The sequence below is a fragment of the Scyliorhinus torazame genome, chromosome 1, assembly GCF_047496885.1.
Source record: "Scyliorhinus torazame isolate Kashiwa2021f chromosome 1, sScyTor2.1, whole genome shotgun sequence".
Classification (NCBI taxonomy): Eukaryota; Metazoa; Chordata; class Chondrichthyes; order Carcharhiniformes; family Scyliorhinidae; genus Scyliorhinus; species Scyliorhinus torazame.
In genome coordinates, this window is record NC_092707.1 from 137,447,089 (window position 1) to 137,473,503 (window position 26,415).

The 26,415-nt window shown below is 50.1% G+C and overlaps 1 long non-coding RNA gene across 1 annotated transcript in view; it reads left to right on the forward strand.

Moving 5' to 3' along the window:
- The first annotated feature begins 17,599 nt into the window (after positions 1–17,599).
- Positions 17,600–26,415, forward strand: part of LOC140413333 (uncharacterized) — a 32,222-nt gene continuing 23,406 nt past the window's right edge. Inside the window, exons 1-2 of the long non-coding RNA XR_011942511.1 lie at positions 17,600–17,709; positions 23,149–23,216. This is a non-coding gene — a long non-coding RNA (uncharacterized lncRNA). The remainder of the gene's footprint in view (positions 17,710–23,148; positions 23,217–26,415) is intronic.

Below are 26,415 nucleotides of genomic sequence, written 5' to 3' on the forward strand. Positions count from 1 at the left end.
CTTCTGCCTCCGTGGACTTATTACAGTGGTGCCGAGGAAAACGGAACGACCCAAAGGAACCTGCTCATTAGCAGCCGCCGCATATTGAGAGTAAGCCACTGACAGGCATCAGGAAGTTGGACTTTTGTGACCCTGCAATGGAAGACTGGGCCCAATATGTTGAGCGGATGAAGTACTTTTTTAGAGCAAACAATATAATTCCAGATGACAAGCAATGTTTCATTGTGCTGACCGCGTGTGGGCTGGCAGCTTTTGCCATTATGCGCAGTCTCACTTTTCCGGAGGCACCGGACACAAAAACTTGCCAGAAATCGACGGACTTAGTAAAAGAGTACTATGATCTCCCTGTGTTTGCGTGCGTTTCGCCTCCACAGCCCAAAAATGTGCAGGCCACACTAAATTGCCCCTTTAATTGGAAAAAAATAATTGGGTACTCTAATTTTATTTTTAAAAAGAGTACTATGACCCTAAGCCACCTTTGATCCTGCGAAGGTTTTACTCAGACACTGGGGAGTCAGTTACAAACTTTTTAACAAGATTAAGGCGATTTTTGGCATAGTAACAACGAGAAAATAAACAATGTACATGAAACCATAAACATAATGCAAAAGCCATTTACCTCTCGTACAGGTCCCACCCTTATTGACCCCCTACTCTAATCTAAACTACTACTCCACCCCCTCTGCTGACGATTAATTTTCCGCAAGGAAGTCGACGAACGGTTGCCACTTCCGGGTGAACCCTAACAGTAACCCTCTCAAGGCAAACTTGATTTTCTCCAGACAGAGAAAGCTAGCCATGTCCGATAGCCAGGTCTACGACTTCGGGGGCTCTGAGTCCCTCCATGCCAATAGTATCCGTCTCTGGGCTACCAGGGACCAAAACATCTGCTCTTTCTCCTCCTGGATTCCCGGATCTTCCGACACCCTGAAAATCGCCACCTCTGGACTCAGCGCTACCCTTAGTTTTTAACACCGTGGACATGACATCTGCAAACCCCTGCCCAAATCCCCGAAGCTTGGACATGTCCAAAATATGTTGACATGGTTCGCAGGTCCTCCCGCACATTTTGTGCACCTGTACTCCACCCCAAGAATCTACTCATCCGGGCCACTGTCATGTGAGCCCGGTGAACAACCTTAAATTGTATCGGGCTGAGCCTGCCATATGTTGCGGACGCGTTGACTCTACTCAACACGTCTGCCCATATACCATCCTCTATCTCACCTCCCAACTCCTCCTCCCACTTACGCTTCAGCTCCTCGGTCTGCATCTCCTCCGACCCCATAAGCTCCTTATAAATGTCCGAGACGCTCCCTTCTCCCACCCACCCTCTGGAAACTACCCTGTCCTGAACCCTCCTTAGCGGTTGGAGCGGGAAGGTTGACACATGTTTACGAAGGAAGTCTCGCACCTGCAGATACCTGAATTTATTTCCCCTCGCCAACCCAAACTTTTCCTCCAACGCCCTCATACTCGGAAAGCTCCCCTTTATGAACATATCCCCCATATTCTCAATCCCTGCTCTCTGCCGTAACCGGAACCCCCCGGGGCAAACCGGTGATTATCACAGATTGGGGCCCAGACTGTTGGTCCCACTGTTCCCACATGCCGCCTCCACTGGCCCCAAACTCTCAGGGCCGCCACCGCCACTGGACCGGTGGTGTACCGTGCCGTCGGGAACGGCAGAGGCGCAGTTACCAAGGCCCCCAAACTGGTGCCCTTACATGAAGCCGCCTCCATACGCACCCATGCCGACCCCTCCCCCACCACCCATTTCCTGATCATGGCTATATTAGCCGCCCAGTAATAGTTGCTCAAATTTGGCAGCGCCAGCCCGCCCCCCTCCCCGACTCCGCTCAAGCATTACCTTCCTTACTCGCGGGGTCTTGTCCGCCCAGACGAAGCCCGTGGTCACTCTGTTGACCCGCTAAAAAAAGGACTGCGGAATAAAGATGGGGAGACACTGAAATACAAATAGGAATCTCGGGAGAACCGTCATCTTCACCGTTTGCACCCTCCCGATCTCCCTGTTGAATGTAGATGCCAAGTTACTGGCCAAAATCTTGGTTTGCACCCTCCCAGCCAGAGACAGCGGAAGCACGTCCCAACTCCAAAAATCGTCCTTCATTTGGTCCACCAGCTGGACCAGATTCAATTCATGCAGCTGGTCCCATTCCCGGGCCACTTGGATACCTAGGTACCTAAAGCTTCCCTCTACTAACCTAAACGGCAGCTCTCCCAGTCGCCTCTTCTGTCCCCTCGCCTAGACCACAAATATCTCACTCTTTCCCATATTAAGCTTATACCCCGAAAACAGGCCAAATTCCCCAAGAGTCCTCATGATTTCTTCCATCCCCTCTATTGTGTCCGAAACATACAGAAGCAGATCATCCGCATAGAGCAAAACCCTGTGCTCCACCGCCCCCCACCCACCCCCGGACCAGTCCTCTCCAGCCCCTCAATGCTCTCAGAGCAATTGCCAACGGCTCTATAGCCAGCGCAAACAACAGTGGGGAGCGGGGGCATCCCTGTCTCGTCCCCCGGTGCAATCTAAAATAGTCCAATGTTGTCTTATTCGTCCGTACACTTGCCACAGGAGCCTGATACAGTAACCTGACCCAGTCAATAAAGCCCCGCCCGAATCCGAACCATCCCAGTATCTCCCACAGTCCCATTCTACTCGATCAAAAGCCTTTTCTGCATCCATTGCGATCACTACCTCCACCTCCCTACCTTCCAGGGGCACCATGATCACATTTAACAGCCTTCTTACATTGGCCACCAACTGCCTGCCCTTAACAAACCCTGTCTGGTCCTCCCCAATAGCGTCCGGAATACAATCCTCGATCCTGGAGGACAAGATTTTGGCCAGCAACTTGGCATCTACATTCAACAGGGAGATCGGCCTGTAGGACCCACACAGCTCCGGGTTCTTGTCCCGCTTAAGAATCAGCGAAATCGTTGCCTGTGACATCTTTGGGGGCAACACCTCTCTTTCCCTTGCCTCATTGAACATACTCAACAACATCCTCAACAACACCGGCCCCAATATCCCCAAGAACGTTTTATAAAACTCCACATGTGGTACCCGTCGAACCTGGTGCCTTACCTGCCTGCATGGTCTTCAAGCCCTCCACTAGCTCTTCCAACCCGATTGGGGCCCCCAGCCCTTCTACCCACTCCCCATCCACCTTTGGGAAATTCAGCCCCTCCAAGAAGTGCCTCATCCCCTCCTGCCCCTTAGGGGGTTCTGACCTGTACAGCCTGCAGTAGAAATCCCTAAACGCCTTATTCACCCCTGCTGAATCACCAAGCAGGTTCCCATCTCGGTCCTTTACTTTCCCTATCTCCCTAGCTGCTTCCCTCTTCCTAAGCTGCTGTGCAAGCATTCTGCTGGCCTTCTCTCCGTACTCATAGATCGCCCGCCTCGCCTTTCTCAGCTGCTCCACCGCCCTCCCTGTGATCAGCAAGCTAAACTCCACCTGTAACCTCAGCAGTTCCCTTAAAAGCCCTGCCACTGGGGTCTCTGCATACCTTCTATCAATCTGCAGTATCTCTACCAGTCGGTCCGTCTCTGCCCTGTCCACCTTCTCCCTATGGACCTGGATCGAGATCAGCTCCCCCCCTGACCACCGTCTTCAGTGCTTCCCAGACCACCTGCTGAGATTTCCCCTGTGTCGTTGATCTGGAGGTAGTTCTGAATACATTTCCTCAGCCGCTCGCACACCCCTTCGTCAGCCACAAGTCCCACATCTAACCTCCAGTGCTGGCGCTGGTTACTGTCTTTACTAACCTGCAGGTCAACCCAGTGCGGAGCATAGTCTGAGATTGTAATTGCTGAATACCCTGTGTCCACCACCCCAGCCAGCAAGGCCCTGCTCAAAATAAAGAAATCAATCCGGGAGTACACTTTATGCACGTGTGAGTAGAAGGAGAACTCCTTTGCCCTCGGCTGCCCAAATCGCCATGGGTCCACCCCCCCCATCAGCTCCATGAACCCGCTTAGCTCCTTTGCCATTGCTGGCACACTGCCCGTTTTCAAGCTTGACCGGTCCAAGCCAGGGCCCATAACTGTATTGAAGTCCCCTCCCATGACCAACCTGTGCGAGTCCAGGTCCGGTATCTTCCCCAGCATCCTCTTTATAAACTCCACATCATCCCAATTTGGCGCATACACATTTGCTAATACCATCTGCACCCCCTCTAGCTTCCCACTGACCATAATGTACCGACCTCCCACGTCCGAGATTATTCTACCCGTCTCAAACACCACCCGCTTATTGATCAGGATCGCGACCCCTCTAGTCTTTGAATCTAGTCCCGAGTGAAAGACCTGACTGACCCAGCCTTTCCTCAGTCTAACTTGGTCCGTTACTCTCAGGTGTGTCTCCTGCAACATTACCACGTCCTCTTCAATCCCCTAAGATGCGCGAACACTCGTGCCCTTTTGACCGGCCCATTTAACTCTCGAACATTCCAGGTGATCAGCCTAGTCGGGGGACTCATTGCCCCCCCCCCTCCGCCGATCAGCCATCCCCTTTTTTAGGCCCGCCTCCAGCCTGTGCTCCACGCCTCCACCGGTCCATCCCCAGGCAGTCCCCAACCTCCTCTCTGTCCCTCAGCCCAAGTCCCTTCTTCGTCAGCAGAACATTCGCCCCCCCTCCAGTAACAACACCCTGTAACCCAACCCCTTTCTGAAACCAAACATATGCACACACCCCACTGCGCTACCGAGAGCTAGCTCGACCAGCTAGCTTGGTGGCCCCCATCTCCGGCGCCAGATAGTCTCCCACCTATTGTTCCCCCCCCCCCCTCCCCGGGGCTCATACAAACAAACTCCAACATCAAATAATCCCCACACAATTGCCCAACAGAAAAACACCAAGATCAAAACAAGCACACCTCCACCCCCAACAGTGCAAATGAAAACCTAAACTCACTCAGCTCTACCGCTGGTTCCAAATCAATGCAAACGGCATCACAAACATCTTCCATGAAACGCAAAACAAGAAACTTTTTACAAAAACAGAGAAACAAAAAGCAAAAACAAAAACATGAACATTGCAGCCAAGTTCAAACGTTCTCAATCCATCACCAGCCCTTTCTTTTTTGCAAAGTCCAACCCGTCCTCAGGTGCCTTGAAGTAGAAATGCTGATCCTCATGCGTGACCCAGAGACGGGCTGGGTATAACAGTCCAAACTTTACCTTTTTCTCAAAAAGGATCGACCTGATCTGTTAGAAGCCTGCTCTCCTCCTGACCACCTCTACACTCAAGTCCTGATAAACCCGCAGGATGCTATTGTCCCATTTACAGCTCCGTGACTGCTTGGCCCACTGTAGAATGCGCTCCTTATCTGAGAACCTGTGGAATCTCACCACCATTATCCTCGGGGGTCACCCATTCGCGGCTTCCTCCCGAGTGCTCTGTGATCCCTATCCACCTCCAAGGGCTGGGAGAATGCCCCATCCCCCAGCAGCTTCACAAACATGTCTGCGATGTATGCCCCAGTGTCCGTTCCTTCAGACCCCTCCGGGAGCCCAACGATTCTTAGGTTCTGCCGACGGGACCTATTTTCTAGGTCCTCCACCTTCTCCATGAGCTTATTCTGCTGGTCCTTCAGCATCCCCACCTCCAGCTCTACCGCGGTCTGATGTTCCTCCTGCGCAGCCAGCGCATTCTTCACCTTCTGGATCGCCCGATCCTGGGCGTCCAATCTATGCTTCAACCGCTCAATCGACTCTTTTATCGGGTCCAAGCAGTCCTGTTTCTGCGTAGCAAAGCCTTCCTGAATGACTTGCATCAGCTGCTCCACAGACTGCTGGGTCGACAAGCCAGAGGTCCGAACCTCCGCCATGCTGTCTTCTGTTGCAGCTATAGCCCAAGCCTTCTCTATCTTTTTGTTTCTGCCATTACGAACACTTCTAGTCCTTCTCTCCATGCACCAAAGTGGGAATTCAGTAAACATTTGCCACTAACATCCGTTTTACAATTCAAGTCCGGTAGAAAACCAGGGGAAAGGTCCAAAAGTCCGACCAGACCAGGAGCCACCAAATGTGCGACTTAGTCCTCCATAGCCGCCACCGGAAGTCCGGAATAAACAATTTAGCAATACAGAAACATCTGTTAGCAGACGCCGAGCTGGATTGCAAACAAATATTGCAGCTGGCTTTGTCCTTAGAAAAAGCGGCAAGCGCTGTACCGGGGGATGAGACAGGGATGCCCCCTCTCCCCACTGTTGTTTGCACTGGCTATAGAGCCGTTGGCATTCGCTCTGAGAGCTTCAAGGGGCTGGAATGGACTGGTCCGGGGGTGGGGGTGGAGCACAGGGTTTTGCTCTATGCGAATGATCTGCTTCTGTACGTTTCAGACCCAGTAGAGGGGATGGAGGAAATCATGAATATTTTAGGGGAATTCGGCTGGTTTTCGGGGTATAAGCTAAACATGGATAAGAGTGAGATGTCTGGTTCAGGCGAGGGGACAGGAGGGGCGACTGGGAGAGCTACCGTTTAGGTCAGTAGGGGGTAGTTTTAGGTACCTGGGCATCCAAGTGGCGCGGAAATGGGACCGGCTGCATTAATTGAATCTGGCCCGGCTTGTGGACCAAATGAAGGACGATTTCCGGAGATGGGATAAACTCCCGTTGTCGCTGGCCAGGAGGATACAAACGGTGAAAATGACGGTCGTCCCGAGGTTCCTATTTGTATTTCAGTGTCTCCCCATTTTTATTCCGCGGTCCTTTTTTAAGCGGGTCAATAGGGTGATCATGGGCTTCGTCTGGGCGGGCAAGACCCCGCGGGTAAGGAAGGTAATGCTCGAGCGGAGCCGGGAAGAGGGCGGGCTGGCGCTGCCAAATTTTAGTAACTACTACTGGGCAACTAATATAGCCATGATCAGGAAGTGGGTGGTGGGGGAGGGGTCGGCATGGGTGAGGATGGAGGCGGCTTCTTATAGGGGCACCAGTCTGGGGCGTTGGTAACTGTGCCTCTGCTGCTCCCGCCGGCGCGGTACTTCACCAGTCCAGTGGTGGTGGCGGCGGCCCTGAGAGTTTGGGGCCAATGGAGGCGGCATGTGGGAGCAGTGGGAGCATTGGTCTGGGCCCCAATTTGTGATAACCACCGGTTTGTCCCGAGGCATATGGATGGGGGGTTCCGGTTACGGTGGAGAGCGGGGATTGAGAGGATGGGGGATGTGTTCATAGAGGGGAGCTTCCCGAGTATGAGGGCGCTGGAGGAAAAGTTTGGGCTGGGGAGGGGAAACAAATTCAGATATTTGCAGGTGCGGGACTTCCTTCGTAAACAGGTGGCGACCTTCCCGCTCCTACCGCTGAGGGGGATTCAGGACAGGACAATTTCCAGAGGGGGTAGGCGGGGGGGGGGGGGGGGGGGGGGGGGGAGCGTCTCGGACATCTATAAGGAGCTATGGGGTCGGAGGAGACGCAGACCGAGGAGCTGAAGCGTAAGTGGGAGGAGGAGTTGGGAGGTGAGATAGAGGATGGTATATGGGCAGACGTGTTGAGTAGAGTCAACACGACCGCATCATGTGCCAGGCTCAGCCTGATACAATTTAAGGTTGTGCACCGGGCTCTCACGACAGATTCTTTGGGGTGGAGGACAGGTGCACAAAATGCGCGGGAGGACCAGCAAACCATGTCCATCTGTTTTGGCCTTTGCTTCCCTGGTAGCCCGGAGACGGATACTATTGGCATGGAGGGACCCAAAGTCCCCGAAGTCGGAGACCTGGCTATCGGACAGCTTTCTCTGTATGGAGAAAATTAATTTCGCCATGAGAGGTTCACTATTAGGGTTCACCCGGAGATGGCAACCGTTCGTCGACTTCCTTGCGGAAAATTAATCGTCAGCGGGGGAGGGGGAGTAGTTTAGGTTAGAGTAGGGGGTCAATAAGGATGGGATCTGTACGAAAGATAAACCGTTTTTGCACTATGTTTATGGTTTCATGTATCTTGTCTATTTTGTTGTTGTTTCTATACCAAAAATACCTCAATAAAATGTTTATTAAAGAAAAAGCAGCAAGCGGAGCATATGAGTTACAGAGTGCTCTGATGGAAATAGACGCCCATGCCAGTGAAACTGAGTTAAGGGACTACTGCTGGCGGATAGGCAACTGCATAGCAGTTCCTCAGGAACGACTCTGATACTAAGTTACGCAGGTCCACTCGCAGAACCGCTCCCAAGCAAGGGAAAATTAGGTCCAGACAGACTGCAGCCCCTGCAGCTTTTCGGCCAGCAAAATATTGTAGTTGTTGCCAGAGATCAGAGCTAGAGAGGAGAAATGGAAGTCCAAAACCAACATCTTGGAGAAGGACACGTAGGCCGGGGTACAGGAGAATGCACATGCTAGAAGCCCCACCTACCTCCGATGAGGAACAACTAAATTCTGTAACGATGGTTAAATCAAAACACATTAAATTATCCATACGGTTGAATGGACATCCCACACTAATGGAAGTCGACACGGGAGCAGTGTTAGGGGAACAGTAATTAATAAAATTCGCACTGGACTCCAACCCTTATTCCTAAACAGGACCTCGGCAAAACTGAGGACATACACAGGGGAACCACTGCAAGTGTTGGGCATAACACATGTATCTGTGGCTTATGGAGAGCAACTGGTTAGGCTGCCTTTAGTGGTAGTGAAAGGTGCGGGACCAAGCTCATTGGGACAAAACTGGCTAAAAGAGATCCAGCTGGATTAGGTAAACATTTTCCAGCTGGAAAATGGTCGCCTGAGCGAACTCCTGTGCAGATACTCAGAGGTTTTCCGAGAAGTGCTCAGAACAATAAGGGGAGCAAAGGCGACATTACTTGTAACAAAGAACAAAGAAAATTACAGCACAGGAACAGGCCCTTCGGCCCTCCAAGCCTGCGCCGACCATGCTGCCCGTCGAAACTAAAATCTTCTACACTTCCGGGGTCCATATCCCTCTATTCCCATCCTATTTATGTATTTGTCAAGATGCCCCTTAAACGTCACTATCGACCCTGCTTCCACCACCTCCTCCGGCAGCGAGTTCCAGACACCCACTACCCTCTGTGTAAAAAACCTTGCCTCACACATCCCCCCTAAACCTTGCCCCTCGCACCTTAAACCTATGCCCCCCAGTAATTGACCCCTCCAGCCTGGGAAAAGGTCTCTGACCATCCACTCTGTCTATGCCCCTCATAATTCTGTAGACCTCTATCAGGTCGCTCCTCAACCTCCGTCGTTCCAGTGAGAACAAACCGAGTTTATTCAACCTCTCCTCATAGCTTATGCCCTCCATACCAGGCAACATCCTGGTAAATCTCTACTGCACCCTCTCTAAAGCCTCCACATCCTTCTGGTAGTGTGGCGACCAGAATTGAACACTACTCCAAGTGTGGCCTAACTAATGTTCTATACAGCTGCAACATGACTTGCCAATTTTTATACTCAATGTCCCGGCCAATGAAGGCAACCATGCCATATGCCTTCTTGACTACCTTCGTGTTGCCCCTTTCAGTGACCTGTACACCTAGATCTCTGACTGTCAATACTCTTGAGGGTTCTACCATTCAGTGTCTTCCCTACCTGTATTAGACCTTCCAAAATGCATTACCTCACATTTGTCCGGATTAAACTCCATCTGCCATCTCTCCGCCCACATCTCCAAACGATCTAAATCCTGCTGTATCCTCTGACAGACCTCATCAATATCCGCAATTCCAAACTTTTGTGTCGTCCGCAAACTTACTAATCAGACCAGTTACATTTTCCTCCAAATCATTTATATATACTACGAACAGCAAAGGTCCCAGCACTGATCCCTGCGGAACACCACTAGTCACAGCCCTCCAATCAGGAAAGCACCCTTCCATTGCTACTCTCTGCCTTCTATGACCTAGCCAGTTCTGTATCCATCTTGCCAGCTCACCTCTGATCCCATGTGTCTTCATCTTTTGTACCAGTCTGCCATGAGGGACCTTACTGAATTCCATATAGACAACATCCACTGCCCTACCTGCATCAACCATCTTTGTGACCTCCTCGAAAGGCCTCCCCTTCACAAAACCGTGCTGCCACTCGCTAATATGTCCACTTGATTCCAAATGGGAGTAGATCCTGTTTCGAAGAATTCTCTCCAGTAATTTCCCTACCACTGACGTAAGACTCACCGGTCTTTTGTTCCCTGGATTATCCTTGCTACCCTTCTTAAACAAAGGAATAACATTGGCTATTCTCCAGTCCTTCGGGACATCACCTGAAGACAGTGAGGATCCAAAGATTTCCGTTAAGGCCTCAGCAATTTCCTCTCTTGCCTCCTTCAGTATTCTGGGATAGATCCCATCAGGTCCTGGGGATTTATCCACCTTAATATTTTTCAAGACCGCCCAACACCTCATCTTTTTCGATCTCAACGTGACCCAGGCTATCTACACACCCTTCCCCAGACTCAACATCCACCAATTCTTTCTCTTTGGTGAATACTGATGCAAAGTATTCATTTAGTACCTCCCCCATTTCCTCTGGCTCCACATATAGACTCACTCCCTTGTCTTTCAGTGGGCCAACCCTTTCCCTGGCTACCCTCTTGCTTTTTATGTACGTGTAAAAAGCCTTGGAATTTTCCTTAGCCCTATTTGCCAATGACTTTTCGTGACCCCTTTTAGCCCTCCTGACTCCTTGCTTAAGTACCTTCCTACTTTCCTTATATTCCACACAGGCTTTGTCTGTTCCCAACCTTCTAGCCCTGACAAATGCCTCCTTTTTCTTTTTGACGAGACCTACAATATCCTTCTTTATCCAAGGTTCCCAAAATTTGCCATATTTATCCTTCTTCCGCACAGGAACATGCCGGTCCTGAATTCCTTTGAAAGCCTCCCACATGCCAGATGCTGATTTACCCTCAAACATCCGCCCCCAATCTAGGTTCTTCAGTTCCCACCTAATATTGTTATAATTAGCCTTCCCCCAATTTAGCACATTCACCCTAGGTCCAGTCCTTGTCCACCAGCACTTTAAAACTTACTGAATTGTGGTCACTGTTCCCGAAATGCTCCCCTACTGAAACTTCTACCACCTGGCCAGGCTCATTCCCCAATATCAGGTCCAGCATAGCCCCTTCCCTAGTTGGACTATCTACATATTGTTTTAAGAAGCCCTCCTGGATGCTCCTTCCAAACTCTGCCCCCTCTAAGCCCCTAGCACTAAGTGAGTCCCAGTCAATATTGGAGAAGTTGAAGTCTCCCATCATAACAACCCTGTTGCTTTTACTCCTTTCCAAAATCTGTCCACCTATCTGCTCCTCTACCTCCCGCTGGCTGTTGGGAGGCCTGTAGTAAACCCCCAACATTGTGACTGCACCCTTCTTATTCCTGATCTCTACTCATATCGCCTCGCTGCCCTCTGAAGTGTCCTCCTGCGTACAGCTGTGATGCTCTCCCTCAACAGTAGTGCAACTCCTCCACACTTTTTACCTCCCCCTCTGTCCCGCCTGAAACATCTGAATCCTGGAACGTTTAGCTGCTAATCCTGTCCTTCCCTCAACCAGGTCTCTGTAATGGCAACAACATCATAGTTCCAAGTACTAATCCAGGCTCTAAGTTCATCTGCCTTACCTGTTATACTTCTTGCATTAAAACATATGCACTTCAGGCCACCAGTCCTGCTGTTTTCAGCAACATCTCCCTGTCTGCTCTTCCTCAGAGCCATACTGGTCCTATTCCCTAGTTCCCCTCAATTTTTTCATCTTCTGACCTTTTGCTCCGGTGCCCACCCCCCTACCTTCCTAGTTTAAACCCTTTAGATCCAGAGACAGTCCCAAAATTCTACAAGACCCGACCAGTACCCTTAAGGCAGAAAGTCGATACAGAAATCAAAAGATTGGAGCGTGAGGGAATAATAAAACCGGTCCAGTTTGCAGAATGGGCGGCACCCGTGGTGCCTATCCTTAAGCCGGACAGCTCGGTCTGCCTTTGTGGAGATTTCAAACAAACGATTAATCGTTACTCATAACTGGACAAGTACCCAATTCCCCAGATTGAGGATTTGTATGCAAAGCTGGCTAGAGGACTCTTATTCTCAAAGCTGGATATGAGCCAGGCATATCTACAGCTGAAGCTGGACGAAGGGACGCAAAGATTCTCAACGATAAACACCCTGAAGGGCCTTTCTCAGTACACATCATCAGACTATGTGATATTCCAGAGGACAATGGAGAATATATTACAAAGGCTACCACAGGTCGCCATTTACCTGGACGACATCCACATTACGGGAAAAACAAAGGCAGAACACCTGCAAAACCTGGAGGAAGTCCTTAGGAGGTTTTCAGCAGCAGGCGTGCGCCTAAAGAGGGAGAAATGTGTTTTTCTAGTACCTCAAGTAACTTATCTGGGGTCCAAGGTTGACAAGACAGGGTTACACCTTTTGGAGGATCGGGTGAGGACGATTAAAGATGCCCCGGCCCCCACCACAATCCAGGAGTTAAGATCTTTTTTAGGACTGGTGACATACTATGGAAAGTTCATACAGAACAGGGCTTCCATCCAGGACCCCTACACCAAAACGTTGGGTTGAAAAAACAGTCAGCAGCATCATTAGACACCAAACTGTCCGCTGGCTATTTGACTACAGGACAACCCCACACGCCACAACGGGAATAGCGGAGCTACTTATGGGCAGATGACTCCGAATCACGTTAAGTATACTATTCCCAAATTTAGGCGGAGGAGTAGAACGACACCAAGAGGCCCAATGTAGGAGCCACAACAACACTTACCGAGAAAGGCAGTTCAACACGGGAGAAAAGGTATGGGTCAGAAATTATGCCAATGGCCCCACATGGGTGGCAGGAACAGTCAAGGCCAGGACAGGACCTGTGCCGTATGAGATACGTGGGGGAAAACATGTAATAAAAAAAACACCTGGACAAGGTGCGGGCCTCAGATTTGTTTCCTCCCCTGGAGCTGACTCAGACCAGCATACCAAGGACTGTGGAGAATCCTCCCCGACAAACTATTCATGCCCCTCCGACACCACTGGTGAGGACATTGGAATCGGACATGGACACAATGGATGATGCCGCAGCTATCTCCCTGCCGCTGGAGGAAATGGGTGAATCGCCCCTCAGGCGCCCACATCGGTAAAGACCTAGCCGTTATACCCCCCCGACATCAAAGGCCGGAGGATCCTGACTTGGCGCAGAAATTAAGCAGGAGATCCGTGAGTTACCGAGGGCCACGGGGGCTCATCCGACTTTGGGGGGATGGTGTAATGACTTAGGCCAGACCTTTGAGATTGGCCAATTAGAATAAGAGTTCCCTGATCCCTAATCAGGGAACCCCTTTCTCTGTATATAACAGGGAGTGTCAGATCCTCTGCACTCCCAGTGTAGACAGCAAGCTGAATGCACCTGGTTGTTCGGCTGTTGGTTTTGTAAATAGAAGGAATTCTAGTGAAGGGGCTTCTGCCTCCGTGAACTTATTACAGTTTCAAAATTAGAATTAGAAATTCATCTATCATTTGCCGAAGAGAATTCCAATCTTCCACCACCCTTTGAGTTTTTTTTCTAATTTCATTCCTGAAAAACCTGGCTCTAATTTTTAGATTAAACCCTACTCCGACACTTCCCAATCTATCCCATCTGCTTCCCTTAATAACTTGAAAACTTCAAACAAATGACCCTTTAATGTTCTAAGTTCCAGGGAGTACAATCCCCAGTGATCATTCTGGTAACACTTTGCTGCGCTCTCTTCCAGGCTTAGATATACTTCCTGATGTGTGGTACCCAGAACTGAACACAATTATTCTCAGTTTGGTCCAACCATGGCTTTGTATAACACTTCTATTCTGGTCCAGTAGATAAAAAGATCAGGATTCTATTAATCTTGTTGATAATTTTCTGTACCTGCTCATAATATACTAATGATTTATGTACATGGACACCAAGTCTCATTAGATTGCCACTGTTTCGAGTTTTTCATCACTGTCTAGTCCCAGGAGAACTTATTCCTGTTGCAGTTGCCTTCTGACCACATGTACATGTTAACCAGTGGATGCACAACAGTTTCATACTTAGCAACAAAATGTCAAAATGTGATGGATACTAAACATGTCTTGCTCTATCAACCTGTACCATACCAGTTTCCATCTGGCACCCATGAGACTGCTGTAATTTTCATGAGAATGAATAAACTAGTACTATCCATTAGCTCTGTACTACGGTACAAAATGATGATAGTCACTGCTTGCTCCTTTGTGAAATATCCAAAAATGAAATAGTAAAAGTCTCCGTGCCATTGATTCTATAAGGCATTTGGACAAACACATGGATAGGAAAGGTTTAGAGGGAAATGGGCCAAATGCAGGCAAATGGGGTTAGCTTAGATGGGCTTTTTGGTTGGCATGGACCAGTTTGGGCCGAAGGACCTGTCTCCGTGTCGTAGATTCTATGATTTTAAAGTGGTACATGTGGAGCTAAATCAGGAGGCTGGGAAGGTCTCTCTTCTCAGCAAAGGAACAAATTCACAAAAGGAAGAGCAAAGTGTGAATTTTGGAATTGAAATGCATTTAATGCAGTTGAATTGACATATCAGTAGCACAATTAATATTCAACGTGATCAATTATAGTGGCAATTCCGCAGTGGCTTTCTTTGAAAGCCTCAGGGAAAAAGAGAACTCTCCAATGATTAAATTAAGCCAGGAAACATTTAATGTCACATAATAATCTACCAGTTAAAGTATGCCACAGGGCATAAAATTGTTCATTTATCAATTCAAGCTGCAAATTAAGTTCTGTACTGAAGGTAAAATAATCAACCTTTTCACACAACAAATGTGACCTGAAGCTGATGCTCATGAGGGAGTTTTAGCCATTACTGAAATCTCCTGAGGCTTGGTGAAGACTAAATAGATCTACTGAAGAAACTGTAATGGGTAAAATACTGTACACCTCCGAGGTTTGCACTATGTTTAATTTGTGTCTTGAATTATTTTTGTACTGTACAATGTCACTTTTTCTATATGCCTAAAATACCTCAATAAAATTGTTTGTTTAAAAAAAAAATACTGTACACCAGAATAAAATAATCCAGGCATGTGTCCAAATGGGAGATTGCTGAGATATCCTCGGATGGTGTAGCTGGTAAAACATGGCTGATTTGCTATTAAATAATTCAGTTAACAATGGTTCCCAAGCATAATTCCTGGACTGCACTAGTTGGTTGATTGAAGAGAGTAGTTGTCTTGCATTTTGGCCATATTCCCAATGGATTAGGAAAACTGAGGGGAAAGATCAGCCAGCATTACTGATTATCCATTGATTGCTTCTGGAAAGTATAGGGAGCGGAATTGGGTTCAGAACTGATCACCTCAATGGCAGATCCCAACAACGACAAGAACAGTGCTTTCAGGAAAAGGGTGGCAAAAAAAGCAATGTAAAACTATACACAATGCCATGCTGTCGATTACAGTGGGTTAACTCTGAACATTTCTGACGTTTTATCTCTCAATAAACGGGGTTGCAAACAACTTGGCAGATACACCCACAGTGAAAACCTAATCTACAAATTGTTGCGAACACTGTAATTGTTCTTCTCCAGCTGCATTCATTTATTTTTTGTCTCTTATCATTGTCCTTTATTCCCCTCATGCATTAATTTTATCCCCAATTCTACAGTAGTTGTGAAGATTCAGCAGGACAAGATCAATGGCAGAATATGGTAATAGAATCTGGATTTATATCATAGATTATCATAGAATTTACAGTGCAGAAGGAGGCCATTCGGCACATCGAGTCTGCACCGGCCCTTGGAAAGAGCACCCTACCCTAGGTCAACACCACCACCCTATCCCCATAACCCAGTAACCCCACCCAACGCTAAGGACAATTTTTGGATACGAAGGGCAATTTATCATGGCCAATCCACCTAACCTGCACATCTTTGGACTGTGGGAGGAAACCGGAGCACCCGGAGGAAACCCACGCAGGAAACCCCGGAGGAAACCCACCCACCCACCGCACCCGGGGGAAACCCATGTGCAGACTCCGCACAGACAGTGACCCAAGCCGGAATCAAACCTGGGACCCTGGAGCTGTGAAGCAATTGTGCTATCCACAATGCTACCGTGCTGCCCGTATCTGGGACCGCTGTCCAAGTGAAGACTACTCAGAGCTGCCAGTACAGAGCTGCCAGTACAATCAGAGAGGCAGGAGTGCAGCAGGGTCACCAATTGAGGTAGAAGCTCCTGAGGCTGCAGGAACGGGAAGATGACCCTGTAATGGATTGTATAATGTAAGGAGTGTAAAGGGTTAACAAGATGATGTTCATGTATCTCAACACTAGATGGCATCACAGAGTAGTCTTATAAAAGGCTGCGTCTCTAAGCATTCTGGGAGAAGCTTATGGAGAAGGATAGTGAGAGGTTCAGATAGGAGTGTTAGTTGTATTAGAAATACATTATAGATTCCTCGCATAGATTTAATACTGTTATTTTGTTAGCTTTTACTTAGTAGAGTGTGCAAACCATTTAAAGTAGTGTAAAATAAACTAGCTTTGTTTTAAATACATAGCTTGATGTTCTTTGTAAACACTATGACTTTTAGCTATCTTGGAGAACTATACAAGGAACATCACAGACCCCTCACCATGTAAGTGTCTTTGGAGGTCAGATGGATCTTTTATTTACTGCACAAGGTCCAGGCCGGCAGGTCCCAATTATCAGAGGGGTGATCCCTCCAGTGGTGGCTTTGGAGCCATAGACAGCCCATCCATGGAGTGACCATGGAAAAAGGAAATCCCCAGTGTGTTGTGTTCTTCTGACTACTGCAAATGCATGTCATACAACAATCATTGGGGGGAAAAAAAATTATTTGAAGATAGGATGGATCTTTTTCAAATTGTCAGGCAGTGACTAGTGGGGTACCGCAGGGATCGGGGCTAGGACCCCACCTATTCACAATATATATGAATGATTTAGATGAGGGAACAAAATGTAATATGTCCAAATTTGTAGATGACACCAAGTTGGGTGGGAGGGTGAGCTGTGAGAAGGATGCAGAGGTCCTTCAATGTGATTTGGACAAGTTGAGTGAGTGGGCAAATGAATGGCAGATGCAGTATAATTTGGTTAAATACAAGATTATCCACTTTGTTAGCAAAAATGAGAAAGCAGACTATTATCTGAATGGCCATAAATTAGGAGAGGGGAATATGTCACGAGACCTGGGTGTCCTCGTACACCAGTCGCTGAAGGTAAGCATGCAGTTGCAGCAGGCGGTAAAGAAGATAAATGGTATGCTGGCCTTCATTGCGAGAGGATTCGAGAACAGGAGCAGGGATGTCTTGTTGCAGTTATTCAGGGCCTTGATGAGTCCACACCTGGAATATTGGGCACAATCTTCGAGCCTCGTTATACTCGTGCTCAAGCGTAACGAGGCCGGTGAATAGCGGGAGAGGCCAAAAACGAGATCTGCTCCAGGCGCTAAGCCATTTGCGATGCAACCGGCCCGCTCCCGTAGGTGTAATCGGGATCTCGCCGTAGCGGAGCGAGAAACCAATTATCATCACTTAAGCCCCATTTCCGTACAATTAACGAGCGCCACCCCTTATCCAACAGCCTCCTGTCGTTCATCTGCTTCCCCAGCAAGTGTTCACGCTGGTGCCGATTAGTAGTCCTTTTGAAAAAGGTGAACCCGATGGAATGGCTTCCGTGGGGGGCCGAGGAGGTGAGTAGCAATCTCTGCTCACAGGCAAAAAGCCCGGGTGCACTGGGCTTGCCACCTCAGTGCTCGGCGGGGGGTGGGGACCCTTTGCAGGGGTGAGCTGCCATGGATGGGTGGGGAAGGGGTGCTGGGGGGGGCAATCACTTGCGGCACCACCATGCCAAACCCTGGATCCCAACCCCATTCCGGGGGCAACTCTTGTCCCTGCCCGTCTGCCCCACCGATCACCGACTGCAGAGGACTCTGGCTGCGCGGCTATCGCTAATAGGGATTTAGCAATCGTGGTTAAGTGAGTACTTGACACATGCCAAGTGGATTCCCGTGGGTAGCTGGAGCATGTGGGAGTCATTGCCTAGCATTCCAATCGCACCTTGTGCCTGGACACCTCGGAAGACAACACCACACACGTAGCAGCCAACATCCGAACACCCAGGGGATGGTTCAAAGCTCTGGGGTCATAACCACAGCCGGAGGGTAGGTGGGTGCCATGGGGAGGGAGGTTGCCAGGAGCGATGGGCAAAGGGTCCGGGGTCAGCCTGCATTGTGGACAAAAGTGACAGAAGCATCATAATGGTTGCGCAAAAAGTTGTTTAATGGGGCAGCACGGTGGCACAGTGGTTAGCATTGCTATCTCACGCCGCCAAGGTCCCAGGTTCAATCCAGGCTCTGGGTCACTGGCCGTGTGGAGTTTGCACATTCTCCCCGTGTTTGCGTGGGTTTCTCCCCCACAACCCAAAGATGTGCAGGTTAGGTGGATTGGCCACGCTAAAATTGCCTCATAATTGGAAAAGATGAATTGGGTACTCTAAATTTATTTTTTAAAAATAAACCCCTGCAGGCACGGCCTCATCAGAGGGGTGGAACTCGGGGGAGCTGCTGACCACTGTCCAGGATGGACAGGTCCAGGATGGCACCCAGCGCCCCTCCTCCCGATCGGTGCATATAGGGCCCTGGGGTTCGCCTTGGGATGGGGGGAGCAGCTGGTTCGAGCCCGGCTGCTCTTGCATCACCTGGCTCTACCAGCCCTGGCGGCTCCCCATGGTCCGCACCATCGTGTCGATGCCCTCAGTGATGCTCTTCAGTGACTGGGACATGCTCTGCAGTGCCTCAGCTGTGCCCACCTGAGACTGGGACATGCTCCGCAGTGCCTCAGCCATGCCCATCTGAGAGTGGGACATGTCTCGCAGAACCTCATCAAGGTTATCCCGTGCTGGGTGACATCCCCCAGCGAGTCGGACTCCCGGCGAGACCCTCAGTCATGGCCATCACTGACTGCGCGACACCTTCGCTCATGGTGCCGACATCGTGCACCAGGCTCTCCACTGTGGTCACCACCCTAGCAGTGTTGGCCTCTGTGCCAGTCATTGCCAGCGCCATCTCCTGTGGCCCTGGCCTCTGGGACTCTTCCAAGCAGCTATGGATCTGCTGGAGTGATGCTGACATCTCCCTCTGAATGACCCGGCCGCTCTCTATCGTCTCATATCAGCTCCGAGTCACCCACTTCCAGAGGCTCAGCATCAGGCTGGGACCCAGCTGGGTCCTGGGGTCCAGCTGACTTCCAACTGCTGTCTCGCCTGGGGGTTCCTGTCTCCACCTAATGTACAGCAGTGTGGTGCACACCAGATTGTGCCCCAAAAGCTTGTCCACTGACATGTCCCACCGAGGTGTGTGTATCTGCCCTGGTTGAGGGTGGGGATGACAGCTGTGCTGCGACTATTATGGTGGCATCCTCAGAGTTCTCCTCGGAATCAGGAGAGGGGCCACCTAGGATGGTCTGGCGCTGCCGGCTGGCGGACCAGCGGGAGAATGGTCAGTGGGAGGGATGGGTCAGTCAGTAAGGCAATCACGTTTGACAGATTCTCCGGGTGAGCCTGGTGGTTCCTCACCTCTGCGGCGTCCGCCTGCCTCCGCGTTGGTGACCGCCCTTTGCGTGGCCACACCAGTCACCTCCAGGGCCCGCTCCTCGAAGGAGATGAGGACTCTCAAGTCCGGCACCCCACCACCAGTCTGGGTCCTCTCCCAAAGATTGTGGGAGAGCATTTCCTGAGGAGACACAGAGAGAGCATCACTAACCACACGAGTGGTGGGAGAGCGTGTGTGAAGGCGGGGTTGGGGGAAAGGGGGAGGGAGAGCTGGGGGTAACTTGGAGAGTTGGGGGGTGGATGCTCCCTTGGGGGGAGGGGGTCTACTTATGGGCTGCCCGGTGTAGGTCATTGACCTTCTTCCTGCACTGCTTGCTAGTCCTCTTGGCCAGGCTGTTGGCACTAACGGCTACCGCCACCTCATCCCAGGCAGCACTGGCTGCCTTGTGGCTCACCCTCCGGGACCCCCGGGGGAACAGGACATCCCTCCTGGTCTCTACCGTGTCCAGGATGCTTCACCAGGTCAGCATCCCCAAATCTTGGGGCTGGTCTCCTAGGCGCCATTATTGCGAGCTGGCTGGGGTTGGCCTAGCAGGTGCAGTTTAAGTGCTGCTCGGCCTTGTTGCGTTGCTTGGGGGCGGGGGGGGGGGGGGATTGGGGGGGGAGGGTGCTGGCGAGTAGGTTGGCGATGCGTTATTTGCAACGAGAAGCCCGTGAGGCCTCCTTACATGGACCATTGCTGGTTTCGCTGGGCCGAGCGCCGGGAAACCCATGGCAATTCCCGCTCGCTGCAACACTTGGAAATTTTTCCGGAAGATCCCGCCCATTGTGTGCAGTTTTAGTCTCCTTATCTGAGGAAGGATGTTCTTGCTGTAGAGGGAGTGCAGCGAAGGTGTACCAGGCTGATTCCTGGGATGGTGGGACTGATGTATGAGGAGAGATTGAATCGGTGAGGATTTGTGTTTGCTAGAATTCAGAAGAATGAGGGGGGAATCCCATAGAATCCGATAGAATTCTGCCAGGCCCAGACAGGGTAGATGCAGGAAGGATGTTTCCCACAGTGGGTGTGTCCAGAACCAGGGGTCACAGTCTGAGGATACGGGGAAGACCATTTAGGACAAATTTCTTCACCCAGAGAGTGGTGAGCCTGCGCAATTCGTTACCACAGGAAGTAGTTGAGGCAAAAACTTTCTGTGGGGAAAAAGAGCATGAAGGTAGTCTGGCTACAAGATAGTGACGTGTTAGTAAATGCATTAAAGTATATTAGATATAGTTAAGACATGCTGATGTAATAGCATCACATTAGGATGATGCAATTCACCCTGTAAAGATACAGTAGCAAATACCTATTCTTCTTTAGACCAGTGTGAGTAGCCAAGACAACAGACACTTAGTCGATTAAAATGATGGTCCTCCCGAGGTTTCTCGAGGTTGGAGAGGTTGGAGGTGGCGTCCTGCAAAGGAACGAGCCTGAGGGCGCTGGTGACGGCACCACTGCCGCTCTCGCCGACAAGGTACACCACGAGTCCGGTAGTGCCGGCATTGCTAAAGATCTGGGGGCAGTGGAGACGACATAGGGGTGAGATGGGAGCCTCGGTGTGGTCCCCGATCCGGGAGAACCATCGGTTCGTCCCAGGGAGGATGGATGGGGGGTTTCGGAGCTGGCATCGGGCAGGGATTCAGAAGGATGGGGGACCTGTTTATAGACGGGACGTTTGCGAGCCTAGGGGCGCTGGAGGAGAAGTTCAGGTTACCCCCGGGAAATGCGTTCAGGTATATGCAAGTGAGGGCGTTTGTGAGGGAATTCCCGTCGCTCCCGGCACAGCGGATTCAGGACAGGGTGATTTCGGGTGTATGGGTCGGAGAAGGCAAGGTTTCGGCGATATATCAGGAGATGAAAGAAGGGGGGAGGCTTCGGTAGAGGAGCTGAAGGGCAAGTGGGAGGAGGAGTTGGGGGAGGAGATTGAAGAGGGTCTGTGGGCTGATGCCCCGAGTAGGGTTAATTCCTCTTCCTCATGTGCCAGGCTCAGCCTGATACAGTTTAAGGTTATTCACAGAGTGCATATGACAGGGGCAAGGCTAAGTAGGTTCTTTGGGGTGGAGGACAGATGTGGGAGGTGCTCGGGAAGCCCGACGAATCGCGTCCACATGTTTTGGTCGTGCCCGGCACTGGAAGGGTTCTGGAGGGGTTTCGCGAGGACTATGTCCAAGGTGGTGAAAGTCCAGGTCAAACCAAGTTGGGGGCTGGCATTATTTGGGGTGACGGACGAGCCGGGAGTGCAGGAGGTGAAAGAGGCCGATATCCTGGCCTTTGCATCCCTGGTAGCCCGGCGGAGGATCTTGCTATTATGGAAGGACGCAAAGCCCCCCAGTGTGGAAGCCTGGAAAAACGACATGGCAGGGTTCATTAAGCTGGAGAGGATAAAGTTTGCCTTGAGAGGGTCTGCGCAGGGGTTCTTCAGGCGGTGGCAACCGTTCCTAGACTGTCTCGCGGAGCGTTAGAAGGAGCTCGGTCAGCAGCAGCAGCAACCCAGGGAGGGGGGGGAGGGTAGGGGTGTGTTTCTTTCGGGGGGGGGGATATTTGGGCGAGTGGGGGAGGGGTTTTTTCCCAGGTGGTATTTGTAAAAACATACGGGAGGGTTAATATGTGCGCCAGAAACCCATTGTATAAGTTCTGTATTATGTTTGATTGATATGTTTATGTTTTGTTCTGCTCTTTTTTCTTTTTCTTTTCTGTTACGGGGGTGGGGGTTTAACTGGTTGAAAATTTTTGTTGGAAAAACTTTGTATGAACAGACACTCTTACAACACCTGATTAGCCCATTGTATTTCTTTGGTATAAGTCTCATAGGCACTGCAGGTGATGAATTATATCAATCATTCAATGAATAAAAGATATTAATCAGAAGTTTTGCCATTTCCTAGTCCTCAGAAATAAATATATATATTTTTTTCTTTAAAAAAAATAAATTTAGAGTACCCAATTCTTTTTTTTCCAATGAAGGAGAAATTTAGCGTGGCAAATTCACCTACCCTACATATCTTTTTGGGTTGTTTTATTCCACGACGGGAGGCAATGGCATATTGGTATTGACACTGGACTAGTAATTCATAGACCCAGAGTAATGTTCTGGGATGGTGAAATTTGAATTCAATAAAAATCTGGAATTAAAAGTCTAAAGATGACCATGGTCGATCGTCTGGACCCATCTGGTTCACTAATGTCCTTTAGGGAAGGAAATCTACCATCCTTACCTGGTCTGGCCTACATGTGACTCCAGATCCACAACGGTATGGTTGACTCTTAACTGCCCTCTGAAAATGACCGAGCAGTTCAAGGGCAATTAGGGATGGGCAATAAACACCTCACCAGCCAGTGACACCTGCATCCAGAAATGAATTTTAAAAAACATTACAAATAGAATTTTCATAAAAGGTAAAGTATAATAATGTGCAATGTTCTGTACAAATAGGTTTTCCGATACATATGTTCAACTTTTATGTATCCACCATACAAGTTTCTGTTTCATTTTAAAGAACAAAATTTTTAAAATCTAAAGACAATTTTTCTTGGTAACAGAAAATACCTGCGGGGGAATCAAAGATGGAAGGGGAGCCACGGTTCGGAGTGTAACAAAAATAAACAAGGTATTCAAGGCCTTCTATGAAGAGCTGTACAGATCCCAGCCCCCGGGGGGGGGGGGGGGGGGGGGGGGGGGAAGAGGGGATGAGATGATTCCTAGACAAACTGAGGGTCCCGAGGGTGGGGGAGCAAGAGGTGGCTGGTTTGGGGGCACCAATCGGGTTGGAGGAGCTGAGCAAGGGTTTGGGGAGTATGCAGGCGGGGAAGGCCCCGGGGCCGGACGGGTTCCCGGTGGAGTTCTATAGAAAGTACGTAGATCTGTTGGCCCCGCTACTAGTGAGGACCTTTAACGAGGCAAGAGAGGAGGGGACCCTGCCCCCGACAATGTCGGAGGCGACAATTTCCTTGATTCTAAAGCAAGACAAGGACCCACTGCAATGTGGATCGTACAGGCCGATTTCGCTCCTGAATGTGGACGCTAAGTTATTGGCAAAAGTGCTGGCCACGAGGATTGAGGATTGTGTTCCGGGGGTGATTCATGAGGACCAGACGGGATTTGTAAAGGGCAGGCAATTAAATATGAATGTGCGGCGGCTCTTAAACGTGATAATGATGCCATCGGAGGAGGGAGAGGCGGAGATAGTGGCAGCTATGGACGCGGAAAAGGCCTTTGACCGAGTAGAGTGGGAGTACCTCTGGGAGGTGTTGCGTAGGTTTGGGTTCGGGGGAGGGTTTATCAGCTGGGTTAAGCTCCTTTACAGAGCCCCGGTGGCGAGTGTAGTGACGAACCGGCGGAGGTCGGAGTATTTTCGGCCGTATCAAGGAACGAGGCAGCGCCTGTCCCCCCTGTTGTTTGCATTGGCGATCGAACCCTTGGCCTTTTCACTGAGGGAGTCTAATAAATGGGGGGGGGGGGGGGTCCGAGGGGGAGAAGAGCATCGGGTGTCGCTATACGCGGATGACCTGTTGCTGTACGTGGCGGACCCAATGGAGGGGATGGTGGAGGTCATGCAGACTCTTAGGGAGTTTGAGTTTGGGGAGTTCTCGGGCTATAAACTCAATGTAGGGAAGAGTGAGCTTTTTGTATTACAGGCAGGGGACCAAGAAAGAGGGATAGGGGAGCTACCGCTGAGGAGGGCGGTGGGGAGTTTTCGGTATCTGGGGATCCAGATAGCCAGGAGTTGAGGGGCCCGACAGAAACTGAATCTGACGAGGTTGGTGGACCAAATGGAGGTGGACTTCAAAAGATGGGACATGTTACCGCTCTTGCTGGCGGGTAGAGTGCAGCTGGTCAACATGGTGGTCCTTCCGAGGTTTTTGTTTGTGTTTCAGTGCCTTCCCATCGTGATCACCAAGGGCTTTTTCTTTTTTTTTAATAAATATTTTATTGAAAATTTTTGGTCAACCAACACAGTACATTGTGCATCCTTTACACAATATTATAACAACACAAATAACAATGACCTATTTTATAAACAAAAAATGAATAAATAATAAATAACAAAAATGAAAACTAACCCTAATTGGCAACTGCCTTATCACAAGTAACACTCTCCAAAAATATAATTTAACAGTCCAATATATAATTATCTGTCGCAACGACCTATACATATTATACAGTATATATTAACAACCCTGAGAGTCCTTCTGGTTCCTCCTCCTCCCCCCCCCCCCCCCCCCCCCCCCCCGGATCCTGGGCTGCTGCTGCTGCCTTCTTTTTTCCATTCCATCTATCTCTCTGCGAGGTATTCGACGAACGGTTGCCACCGCCTGGTGAACCCTTGAGCCGACCCCCTTAGAACGAACTTAATCCGCTCTAGCTTTATAAACCCTGCCATGTCATTTATCCAGGTCTCCACCCCCGGGGGCCTGGCTTCTTTCCACATTAACAATATCCTGCGCCGGGCTACTAGGGACGCAAAGGCCAAAACATCGGCCTCTCTCGCCTCCTGCACTCCCGGCTCTTGTGCAACCCCAAATATAGCCAACCCCCAGCTTGGTTCGACCCGGACCCCCACTACTTTTGAAAGCACCTTTGTCACCCCCATCCAAAACCCCTGTAGTGCCGGGCATGACCAAAACATATGGGTATGATTCGCTGGGCTTCTCGAGCACCTTGCACACCTATCCTCCACCCCAAAAAATTTACTGAGCCGTGCTCCAGTCATATGTGCCCTGTGTAATACCTTAAACTGAATCAGGCTTAGCCTGGCACACGAGGACGACGGGTTTACCCTGCTTAGGGCATCTGCCCACAGCCCCTCCTCGATCTCCTCCCCCAGCTCTTCTTCCCATTTCCCTTTTAGTTCATCTACCATAGTCTCCCCTTCGTCCCTCATTTCCCTATATATATCTGACACCTTACCATCCCCCACCCATGTCTTTGAGATCACTCTGTCCTGCACCTCTTGTGTCGGGAGCTGCGGGAATTCCCTCACCTGTTGCCTCGCAAAAGCCCTCAGTTGCATATACCTGAATGCATTCCCTTGGGGCAACCCATATTTCTCGGTCAGCGCTCCCAGACTCGCGAACTTCCCATCCACAAACAGATCTTTCAGTTGCGTTATTCCTGCTCTTTGCCACATTCCATATCCCCCATCCATTCCCCCCGGGGCAAACCTATGGTTGTTTCTTATCGGGGACCCCCCCCAAGGCTCCAGTATTTCCCCTATGCCGTCTCCACTGTCCCCAAATCTTCAGTGTAGCCACCACCACCGGGCTTGTGGTGTAGTTCCTCAGTGAGAACGGCAATGGGGCTGTCACCATAGCCTGTAGGCTAGTCCCCCTACAGGACGCCCTCTCTAATCTCTTCCACGCCGCTCCCTCCTCCTCTCCCATCCACTTACTCACCATTGAAATATTAGCGGCCCAATAATACTCACTTAGGCTCGGTAGTGCCAGCCCCCCCCTATCCCTGCTACGCTGTAAGAATCCCTTCCTTACTCTCGGGGTCTTCCCGGCCCACACAAAACCCATGATGCTCTTTTCAGTCCTTTTAAAAAAAGCCTTCGTGGTCACCACCGGGAGGCACTGAAACACAAAGAGGAATCTCGGGAGGACCACCATCTTAACTGCCTGCACCCTCCCTGCCAGTGACAGGGATACCATATCCCATCTCTTAAAATCCTCCTCCATTTGTTCCACCAACCGCGTTAAATTTAACCTATGCAATGTGCCCCAATTCTTGGCTATCTGGATCCCCAGGTAACGAAAGTCCCCTGTTACCTTCCTCAACGGTAGGTACTATATTTCTCTACTCTGCTC